The sequence below is a fragment of the Nerophis ophidion genome, linkage group LG24 (genome assembly GCF_033978795.1).
Source record: "Nerophis ophidion isolate RoL-2023_Sa linkage group LG24, RoL_Noph_v1.0, whole genome shotgun sequence".
Classification (NCBI taxonomy): Eukaryota; Metazoa; Chordata; class Actinopteri; order Syngnathiformes; family Syngnathidae; genus Nerophis; species Nerophis ophidion.
In genome coordinates this window covers 8,367,908-8,380,257 of record NC_084634.1, presented here as the reverse complement: position 1 = coordinate 8,380,257, position 12,350 = coordinate 8,367,908, and the positions used below count along the sequence as shown (strand labels likewise).

The window sequence follows — 12,350 nt, the reverse complement described above, 5'->3', positions numbered from 1 at the left end:
ATACTATATCAATGTAGATATATACGTGTATTGATACACACATACATATACATACATTTGTATGTGGGAGTGTATATACAAATTTAAATATATATATGAAAGTGTATATACATATATTATACGAATGTATGTATATAAACATACTATATATATATATATATAGGTATATATATATATATACACGTGTATTGATATATATATATATATATATATATATATATAAACTATCATATATATTCTTATGTGGGAGTGTATATACATATGTGTAAATATATATGTAAGTATATACACGTGTTATACCAATGTATATTTACACATATGTACTGTATATACACATAAATGTGTACAGAATATATATACATATATACAGTATATGTATATATACATACATACTCACTTTATACTAGACTAATATTAATTCTAGCGTGAATAATTATATTTATTGTATTATAGTTTACAAATGTTTAACTTGAGAAAATAACTATTCTAACAAGATATTTTGGTTCCCGCCCCAAATCTTATTTGAACATACATATATATATATATATATATATATATATACACACACACACACATACATATATAAATACACACATATGTATATAAATATATGTATATATATGTATATACATGTATATATATATATATACACACACACATATATGTAAATACATACATATTTATACACACACATATATATGTAAATGAATATATATGTATATACATATATACACATTGTATATACATATAAGTATATATACAAACATATATATGTTTATATATAAATACATGCATTCATATATATATATATATATATACATATACATATAAATACACACATTGACATATATATATACACACACACATATATAAATACACACGTATATATGTAAATGTATATATATATATATATACATATACAAACATTGTATATATAAGTATTTATACATGCATACATATATAGGTGTTTATATATAAATACATACATACATGTATATGTACATATATATACACATATACATTTACACATATGTATACATATATATACACACATATGCATATATATACACATATATATATACATACATATACAGTATATATACACATATTAATGTATATATTTGTACACACACACACAGATATACATATATATAAAATGGAATCCTGCGATGAGGTGGTGACTTATCCAGGGTGTACACCGCCTTCCGCCCGATTGTAGCTGTTATAGGCACCAGCGCCCCCTGCAACCCATAGGGAATAAGCGGTAGGAAATGGATGGATGGATGGATAAAATGGAATCTATTAAAAACCAACGCACGGAGATAAACCTACGTGGAGTTATCATTGCAGCCACCAGAGGGCGCCACACGACCCGCGGTTACAGGGACGCACGGGACGAGCGGCGCCCCGGGTGCTGACGTCACCATCCGTGCCAGGCCGCAGCAGGACGAAAGAGTGACGGCCTTTTCCCGCACCAACACTTACATACCGCAGCCGTCATGCTTGCAACAAAAACATAAAAAACGCCACATTTGGACAACATTTCAACCTTATTTGTCGACGTCTTTGTGCACGGTGCATATAGAAATATCTGCACAGCGTGTGTGTGTGTGTGTGTGTGTGTGTGTGTGTTGCCTGCGGGATGGGGGGCTGTGTGTGTGCAGGGTTATGTCACATAGCAGGGCGGGGGGGCTGGCGGCTTATATAAGCGTGCGTGTGGATTAGTGTAAGCTGCAGTCATGGGAGCTGAAAGGGGTTCAAATAAAAACGCTGTCTAATGGTGATGTGGAGCAAAGTAGCAAAATATGGATGCCAGATCCCCAGCTGGCCAGCAGTCTGGAAATAAACTCGCCATGAGGCAAATGTTGGCGTGGAGCGTCACCTGCTTTTTCCCACGGCCAATCACACCTCTCTGCCTCCCGCATGGACGCAGCTGCGCTGGCGTTTGTTATCCTTGCCGCCGTTCCTCGAAGGCCGCGGGGTGTCGAGCGCCGACGTGAACTCTGACCCCGGCAATTCCAGGGAACGCAGCGAAGAGGCGAGCTCGCCGCCGTGAGTCGGGGGGGAAACCTGACGGGCCAGAACAACGACCACTCATGATAAATGTGTCAGAAATCACGACGATGCTTTTCTTCCGGGCACTCACGCATGTGTAAATATTTTTTGTTGTGAGTGCACTGAGGACCTTTGGAGGCTTTATTGCGCTCCGCTTGACGCGAGACTTACATAATCTGGTGGAGTCCAGCTGAGCAGTGAGCGGTCTGGTGTTCCTCCAAAGTGGATGCCATTCCGGCCAGCATGTTACCCGGTTCTGGTTCAGGCACATATTCTGCTTTTCACAGTAAAAAAAAAATATATATATAAATTATTCAATCCACATTTTGTTATATTACAGCACTACTACAAAATGGGAGGATGGGGGAATTAAAAAAAAACAAAAAAAAAAAATTTAATAAAATTGTCCTCAAAATTCTACACACAATACCCCATCATTTCCGATGACCATGGATGAAGTACTGGCTGTCCAGAGTCGAGTTCCAGGATGGACCGCTCGTCGGGACCCAGGATGGACCGCTCGCCTGTGTATCGGTTGGGGACATCTCTACGCTGCTGATCCGTCTCCGCTTGGGATGGTTTCCTGTGGACGGGACTCTCGCTGCTGTCTTGGATCCGCTTTGAACTGAACTCTCGCGGCTGTGTTGGAGCCACTATAGATTGAACTTTCACAGTATCATGTTAGACCCGCTCGACATCCATTGCTTTCGGTCCCCTAGAAGTGGGGGTGCGGGGGTCTGCTCTATAGTCTGAGGGCTATAGAGCTTTTTCATTTCGGGCTCCAGTACTCTGGAATGCCCTCCCGGTAACAGTTCGAGATGCCACCTCAGTAGAAGCATTTAAGTCTCACCTTAAAACTCATCTGTATACTCTAGCCTTTAAATACACCTCCTTTTTAGACCAGTTGATCTGCCGCTTCTTTTCTTTTTTCTCCTATGTCCCCCCCTCCCTTGTGGAGGGGGTCCGGTCCGATGACCATGGTTGAAGTACTGGCTGTCCAGAGTCGGGACCCACAATGGACCGCTCATCGGGACCCAGGATGGACCGCTCGCCTGTGTATCGGTTGGGGACACCTCTACGCTGCTGATCCGTCTCCGCTTGGGATGGTTTCCTGTGGACGGGACTCTTGCTGCTGTCTTGGATCCGCTTTGAACTGAACTCTCGCGGCTGTGTTGGAGCCACTATGGATTGAACTTTCACAGTATCATGTTAGACCCGCTCAACATCCATTGCTTTCGGTCCCCTAGAAGGGAAGGGGGGGGGGGGGGGGGGGTGATGGGTGTGCTCTATAGTCTGCGGGCTATAGAGCTTTTTCATTTCGGGCTCCAGTACTCTGGAATGCCCTCCCGGTAACAGTTCGAGATGCTACCTCAGTAGAAGCATTTAAGTCTCACCTTAAAACTCATCTGTATACTCTAGCCTTTAAATAGACCTCCTTTTTAGACCAGTTGATCTGCCGCTTCTTTTCTTTTTTCTCCTAAGTCCCCCCCTCCCTTGTGGAGGGGGTCCGGTCCGATGACCATGGATGAAATACTGGCTGTCCAGAGTCGGGACCCACAATGGACCACTCATCGGGACCCAGGATGGACCGCTCGCCTGTATCGGTTGGGGACATCTCTACGATGCTGATCCGCCTCCGCTTGAGATGGTTTCCTGTGGACGGGACTCTCGCTGCTGTCTTGGATCCGCTTTGAACTGAACTCTCGCGGCTGTGTTGGAGCCACTATGGATTTAACTTTCACAGTATCATGTTAGACCCGCTCGACATCCATTGCTTTCGGTCCCCTAGAAAGGGGGGGGGGGGGGGGGGGTCTGCTCTATAGTCTGCGGGCTATAGAGCTTTTTCATTTCGGGGTCCAGTACTCTGGAATGCCCTCCCGGTAACAGTTCGAGATGCTACCTCAGTAGAAGCATTTAAGTCTCACCTTAAAACTCATCTGTATACTCTGGCCTTTAAATAGACCTCCTTTTTAGACCAGTTGATCTGCCGCTTCTTTTCTTTTTTCTCCTATGTCCCCCCCTCCCTTGTGGAGGGGGTCCGGTCCGATGACCATGGATGAAGTACTGGCTGTCCAGAGTCGGGACCCACAATGGACCGCTCGCCTGTGTATCGGTTGGGGACATCTCTACGCTGCTGATCCGCCTCCGCTTGAGATGGTTTCCTGTGGACGGGACTCTCGCTGCTGTCTTGGATCCGCTTGAACTGAACTCTCGCGGCTGTGTTGGAGCCACTATGGATTGAACTTTCACAGTATCATGTTAGACCCGCTCGACATCCATTGCTTTCGGTCCCCTAGAGAGGGGGGGTTGCCCACATCTGAGGTCCTCTCCAAGGTTTCTCATAGTCAGCATTGTCACTGGCGTCCCACTGGATGTGAATTCTCCCTGCCCACTGGGTGTGAGTTTTCCTTGCCCTTTTGTGGGTTCTTCCGAGGATGTCGTAGTCGTAATGATTTGTGCAGTCCTTTGAGACATTTGTGATTGAGGGCTATATAAATAAACATTGATTGATTGATTGATAATGACAATGTGATTTTTTTTTTTTTTTTTGAAATATATGCAAATGTAATAAAACATTTTAAAAACTAATAAACCATATGTGGTCACAGCCTTTACTCGGTGCCTATTTTGGCAGCAATTCAAGTCTCAAGTAGTTTTCAATTCGACGCCACAAGCTCGGCACACCCATTTTCGGGCAGTTTCCTCTTTGCAGCGCCTCTCAAGCGCCACCGGATTGGGTGGGAAGCTTTTGTTTTCTTTGAGAATGTCTCTGCACATTGCCGCATTCATCTTTCCGTCTATCCTGACTTCTCTTCCCGGTCCTGCCGCTGAAAACCATCCCCGCAGCATGATGCTGCCACAACCATGCATCACTGCGGGGCGTGATATTGGCCTGCTGATGAGCGGTTGGGAATATTTCTGATTTGAGATGTCCGATAATGGCTTATTTGCCGATATTCCGATATTGTCCAACTCTTAATTACCAATTCCGATGTCAACCAATTGTGAGGAGCATGAGGAGGTTGATGTGGGCGGGGTTGAGGGTAGCGGGGCGTGTGTATTGCAATGTCCTGGATGAGTTAGTGCTGCAAGGGGTTCTGGTTATTGTATTTATGTTGCGTTACGGTGCGGATGTTCTCCCGAAATGTGTTTGTCATTTTTGGTTGGTGTGGGTTAGGAGTGTGGCGCATATTTGTAACAGTGTTAAAGTTGTTTATACGGCCATCCTCAGTGTGACCTGTATGGCTGTATGGTGATGAGCGGTTGGGAATATTTCTGATTTGAGATGTCCGATAATGGCTTATTTGCCGATATTCCGACATTGTCCAACTCTTAATTACCAATTCCGATGTCAACCAATTGTGAGGAGCATGAGGAGGTTGATGTGGGCGGGGTTGAGAGTAGCAGGGGGTGTATATTGAAATTTCCCGGATGAGTTAGTGCTGCAACGGCAACTGGGTTCTGTGTTTATGTTATGTTACGTGCGGATGTTCTCCTGAAATGTGTTTGTCATTCGTGTTTGGTGTGGGTTCACAGTGTGGCGCATATTTGTAACAGTGTTGAAGTTGTTTGTACGGCCACCCTCAGTGTGACCTGTATGGCTGTTGACCAAGTATACTTTGCATTCACTTGTGTTCACAGTGTGGCGCATATTTGTAACAGTGTTAAAGTTGTTTATACGGCCACCCTCAGTGTGACCTGTATGGCTGTATGGTGATGAGCGGTTGGGAATATTTCTGATTTGACATGTCCGATAATGGCTTATTTGCCGATATTCCGACATTGTCCAACTCTTAATTACCAATTCCGATGTCAACCAATTGTGAGGAGCATGAGGAGGTTGATGTGGGCGGGGTTGAGGGTAGCGGGGCGTGTGTATTGCAATGTCCTGGATGAGTTAGTGCTGCAAGGGGGTCTGGTTATTGTATTTATGTTGCGTTACGGTGCGGATGTTCTCCCGAAATGTGTTTGTCGTTTTTGGCTGGTGTGGGTTCACAGTGTGGCGCATATTTGTAACAGTGTTAAAGTTGTTTATACGGCCACCCTCAGTGTGACCTGTATGGCTGTATGGTGATGAGCGTTTGGGAATATTTCTGATTTGAGATGTCCGATAATGGCTTATTTGCCAATATTCCGACATTGTCCAACTCTTAATTACCAATTCCGATGTCAACCAATTGTGAGGAGCATGAGGAGGTTGATGTGGGCAGGGTTGAGAGTAGCAGGGGGTGTATATTGCAATTTCCCGGATGAGTTAGTGCTGCAAGGGCAACTGGGTTCTGTGTTTATGTTATGTTACGTGTGGATGTTCTCCTGAATTGTGTTTGTCATTCGTGTTTGGTGTGGGTTCACAGTGTGGCGCATATTTGTAACAGTGTTAAAGTTGTTTATACGGCCACCCTCAGTGTGACCTGTATGGCTGTATGGTGATGAGCGTTTGGGAATATTTCTGATTTGAGATGTCCGATAATGGCTTATTTGCCAATATTCCGACATTGTCCAACTCTTAATTACCAATTCCGATGTCAACCAATTGTGAGGAGCATGAGGAGGTTGATGTGGGCAGGGTTGAGAGTAGCAGGGGGTGTATATTGCAATTTCCCGGATGAGTTAGTGCTGCAAGGGCAACTGGGTTCTGTGTTTATGTTATGTTACGTGTGGATGTTCTCCTGAATTGTGTTTGTCATTCGTGTTTGGTGTGGGTTCACAGTGTGGCGCATATTTGTAACAGTGTTAAAGTTGTTTATACGGCCACCCTCAGTGTGACCTGTATGGCTGTATGGTGATGAGCGGTTGGAAATATTTCTGATTTGAGATGTCCGATAATGGCTTATTTGCCGATATTCGATATTGTCCAACTCTTAATTACCAATTCCGATGTCAACCAATTGTGAGGAGCATGAGGAGGTTGATGTGGGCGGGGTTGAGGGTAGCGGGGCGTGTGTATTGCAATGTCCTGGATGAGTTAGTGCTGCAAGGGGTTCTGGTTATTGTATTTATGTTGCGTTACGGTGCGGATGTTCTCCCGAAATGTGTTTGTCATTTTTGGTTGGTGTGGGTTAGGAGTGTGGCGCATATTTGTAACAGTGTTAAAGTTGTTTATACGGCCATCCTCAGTGTGACCTGTATGGCTGTATGGTGATGAGCGGTTGGAAATATTTCTGATTTGAGATGTCCGATAATGGCTTATTTGCCGATATTCCGATATTGTCCAACTCTTAATTACCAATTCCGATGTCAACCAATTGTGAGGAGCATGAGGAGGTTGATGTGGGCGGGGTTGAGAGTAGCAGGGGGTGTATATTGCAATTTCCCGGATGAGTTAGTGCTGCAAGGGGAACTGGGTTCTGTGTTTATGTTATGTTACGTGCGGATGTTCTCCTGAAATGTGTTTGTCATTCGTGTTTGGTGTGGGTTCACAGTGTGGCGCATATTTGTAACAGTTGTTTATACGGTCACCCTCAGTGTGACCTGTATGGCTGTATGGTGATGAGCGGTTGGGAATATTTCTGATTTGACATGTCCGATAATGGCTTATTTGCCGATATTCCGACATTGTCCAACTCTTAATTACCAATTCCGATGTCAACCAATTGTGAGGAGCATGAGGAGGTTGATGTGGGCGGGGTTGAGGGTAGCGGGGCGTGTATATTGCAATGTCCTGGATGACTTAGTGCTGCAAGGGGTTATGGTTATTGTATTTATGTTTCGTTACGGTGCGGATGTTCTCCCGAAATGTGTTTGTCATTTTTGGTTGGTGTGGGTTCACAGTGTGGCGCATATTTGTAACAGTTGTTTATACGGCCACCCTCAGTGTGACCTGTATGGCTGTTGACCAAGTATGAGTTGCATTCACTTGTGTGTGTGTGAAAATCCGTAGATATTATGTGCCTTTAAGGTTTATTGGCGCTCTGAACTTCTCCCTCCGTCCGTGTACCACTCCATACAGAGGCGTTTTTAAAAAAGTCATACATTTTACTTTTGAAACCGATACCAATAGTTCCCAATATCACATATTAAAGCATTTATCGGCCGATAATATCGTCAGTCCGTTATTATTGGACATATCTACTTCTGATCATGTGAGGTTTTTTTCATTTTTAAAAAACTGGTATTTTCACATTGTCATAATGGGGTAATTTGTGTAGAATTTTAAGGAAAAAAAATGAATTTATTCAATTTTGGAATTAGGTTGTAACCTAACAAAATGTGCGGAAAGTGAAGCGCTGTGAATACTTTCCGGATGCACGTTCTTTCTGCACACTAGCTCAAATAATAATAATATTGAATTACATTTGTAACGCACTTTACATTTGTTAAAATCTCAAAATTGATACAAAGTATAAAAATAATTGAAAAAAAATAAAATAAAAAATTAAAAGTTAGAATATATAATGAAAAAATAAAATAGAAATGAAATCATGAAAAACACTAGATAAACACTAGATAAAACAGAAACATAAATATAAAAAAATAGAAATAAAAGCAAAAAAGCACTGGATAATAAACAGATAAGCGAGCAGTGTATTTAAAGGCCTACTGAAATGAGATGTTCTTATTTAAACGGGGATAGCAGGTCCATTCTATGTGTCATACTTGATCATTTCGCCATATTTTTGCTGAAAGGATTTAGTAGAGAACATCCACGATAAAGTTTGCAACTTTCGGTGCTAAGAGAAAAGCCCTGCCTCTACCGGAAGTCGCAGACGATGACGTCACAAGTTGATGACTCCTCACATATTCACATTGTTTTTAATGGGAGCCTCCAACAAAAAGTGCTATTCGGACCGAGAAAACGACAATTTCCCCATTAATTTGAGCGAGGATGAAAGATATTGATAGCGACGGACTAGGAAAAAAAATGATGGGACGGATTCCTATGTTTTTAGAGACATTTACTAGGATAATTCTGGGAAATCATTTATCTTTCTATTGTGTTGCTAGTGTTTTAGTGAGTTTAACAGTACCTGATAGTCGGAAGGGTGTCTCCACGGGTGTGTTGACGCCAGTGTCTCAGGGGAGTCGACGGCAAAAGTAAGAACTGACTTTTTAACCCCAATTTTCTCACCGGAACCTGCTGGTTGACATTTGGTAGGGATCCATGTTCGCTGTGATCCATAGGAAAGTTTCACCTTTAGGAATTTTAAACAAGGAATCACCGTGTGTTTGTGTGGCTAAAGGCTAAAGCTTCCCAACTCCATCTTTCTATTCCCAAAGCCCAAAAAAAGTCTGCGGGCTATAGAGCGTTTTCCGTTCGGGCTCCAGTACTCTGGAATGCCCTTCCGGTAACAGTTCGAGATGCCACCTCAGTAGAAGCATTTAAGTCTCACCTTAAAACTCATTTGTATACTCTAGCCTTTAAATAGACTCCCTTTTTGGACCAGTTGATCTGCCGTTTCTTTTCTTTTTCTTCTATGTCCCACTCTCCCTTGAGACCAGTTGATCTGCCGTTTCTTTTCTTTTTCTTCTATGTCCCACTCTCCCTTGTGGAGGGGGTCCGGTCCGATCCGGTGGCCATGTACTGCTTGCCTGTGTATCGGCTGGGGACATCTCTGCGATGCTGATCCGCCTCCGCTTGGGATGGTTTCCTGCTGGCTCCGCTGTGAACGGGACTCTCGCTGCTGTGTTGGATCCGCTTTGGACTGGACTCTCGCGACTGTGTTGGATCCATTGTGGATTGAACTTTCACAGTATCATGTTAGACCCGCTCGACATCCATTGCTTTCCTCCTCTCCAAGGTTCTCATAGTCATCATTGTCACCGACGTCCCACTGGGTGTGAGTTTTCCTTGCCCTAAGTGGGCCTACCGAGGATGTCGTGGTGGTTTGTGCAGCCCTTTGAGACACTACTGATTTAGGGCTATATAAGTAAACATTGATTGATTGATACTGTGACTTCTCCAATAATAATTGAACAAATTGCGAAAGATTCAGCAACACAGATGTCCAAAATACTGTGTAATTATGCCGTTAAAGCAGGCGACTTTTAGCTGTGTGTGTGTGCAGCTCTCATACTTCATGACGTCTTGCATCATTACACGACGTTTCGAAGACGACAATTTAAAATTGCAATTTAGTCAACTAAAAAGGCCGTATTGGCATGTGTGGCAATGTTAATATTTCATCATTGATATATAAACTATCAGACTGCGTGGTGGGTAGTAGTGGGTCTTTAAAAACAAGAAGGCAGGGAAATGAGATAAAATCTGTGCTAAAAACGGTGGACCGACTGTGGTGCTCGAAGGTAGGGGAGAGCGTTCCAGAGCCTTAGCTATGGCCACCATGAAACATTTACCAAGTAGCAGAACTTGAGTTGAGTGGCAACAGCGGCGCATGACTGCGATGGGTCCCGGTCGGCAGGTCGCCACGGCAACAGGTCTATTTACTCACACTGAGGGCGTCCACTCCCAACAGTCGCACCTGCATCATAAACGGGAGAGTTGTTAGAGACTAATCTAATCTAACCTGGAGTGATTGTATCCAACACGATAGTCGCTGTTTAGTCGACTTACCGCTTGCTTGATCCACTTTCTCAACCTGGACCAGGACTCAGACCGAACCCGACCCAATGGATGGAAGACGAGTTGTCTTTTTTTTTTTTTTTTTAGGTCAACAGGAAGTGGACGCTGCCTAAGTGCAGGAGTCTATTCAAGGGTGACTGGGGGAGGCTAGGAGGAAGCGAAAGGCGACGCGCTATCTTTGTCGTTAATGGTTGCAAAGTAGAGGCTGTAAAAAAAATAAATAAATAAAAAGTCAAAGGGGTCTGGAGTGTGATTACACGTGGACGATTAGACTATGTCTGGAGTTCTTGTTGAAGTGAGGCAAACGTGACTTTTTAACGGTCTTCAGTGTCCCTGCAGATTTTCTTATTTAAACGGGGATAGCAGGTCCATTCTATGTGTCATACTTGATCATTTCGTGATATTGCCATATTTCTGCTGAAAGGATTTAGTAGAGAACATCCACGATAAAGTTTGCAACTTTTGGTCGCTAATAAAAAAGCCTTGGCTGTACCGGAAGTAGCAGACGATGTGCGCGTGACGTCACGGGTTGTGGAGCTCCTCACATCTGAACATTGTTTATAATAATAGCCACCAGCAGCAAGAGCGATTCGGACAGAGAAAGCGACGATTTCCCCATTAATTTGAACGAGGATGAAATATTCGTGGATGAGGAAAGTTAGAGTGAAGTGAAGTGAATTATATTTATATAGCGCTTTACATAGTTAAACCCAATATCTAACAGGTAACAGTTCGAGATGCTACCTCAGTAGAAGCATTTAAGTCTCACCTTAATATTCATCTGTATACTCTAGCCTTTAAATAGACCTCCTTTTTAGACCAGTTGATCTGCCGCTTCTTTTCTTTTTTCTGCTATGTCCCCCCCTCCCTTGTGGAGGGGGTCCGGTCCGATGACCATGGATGAAGTACTGGGTGTCCAGAGTCGGGACCCAGGATGGACTGCTCGCCTGTGTATCGGTTGGGGACATCTCTACGCTGCTGATCCGCCTCCGCTTGAGATGGTTTACTGTGGACGGGACTCTCGCTGCTGTCTTGGATCCGCTTTGAACTGAACTCTCGCGGCTGTGTTGGAGCCACTATGGATTGAACTTTCACAGTATCATGTTAGACCCGCTCGACATCCATTGCTTTCGGTCCCCTAGAGGGGGGGGGGGGGTTGCCCACTTCTGAGGTCCTCTCCAAGGTTTCTCATAGTCAGCATTGTCACTGGCGTCCCACTGGATGTGAATTCTCCCTGCCCACTGGGTGTGAGTTTTCCTTGCCCTTTTGTGGGTTCTTCCGAGGATGTCGTAGTCGTAATGGTTTGTACAGTCCTTTGAGACATTTGTGATTTAGGGCTATATAAATAAAAATTAATTGATTGATTGATTGATCTATGTTACATTTAAACCAGTGTGGGTGGCACTGGGAGCAGGTGGGTAAAGTGCCTTGCCCAAGGACACAACGGCAGTGACTAGAATGGACCAAAGAGGAAAGGAACCATCAGGACTGTTCTAGGTGAGAAGTTGAAAAGCCAGCATCTGTGATGGTATGGGGGTGTATTAGTGCCCAAGGCATGGGTAACTTACACATCTGTGAAGGTACCATTAATGCTGAAAGGTACATACCGCTTTTGGAGCAACATATGTTGTCATCCAAGCAACGTTATCATGGACGCCCCTGCTTATTTCAGCAAGACAATGCCAAGTCATTTGTTACAACAGCGTGGCTTCATAGTAAAAGAGTGCGGGTACTAGACTGGCTTGCCTGTAGTCCAGATCTGTCTCCCATGGAA

At 43.8% G+C, this 12,350-nt stretch overlaps 1 long non-coding RNA gene across 1 annotated transcript; it reads right to left on the bottom strand.

The window, feature by feature from the left end:
* Positions 1–2,231: 2,231 nt before the first annotated feature.
* On the bottom strand, positions 2,232–10,807 carry LOC133542253 (uncharacterized). The gene is made up of 3 exons (XR_009804103.1): positions 10,568–10,807; positions 10,351–10,475; positions 2,232–2,329 (listed from the first exon to the last, which is right to left on the bottom strand). It is a non-coding gene; the product is annotated as an uncharacterized LOC133542253 (long non-coding RNA).
* Positions 10,808–12,350: the final 1,543 nt, after the last annotated feature.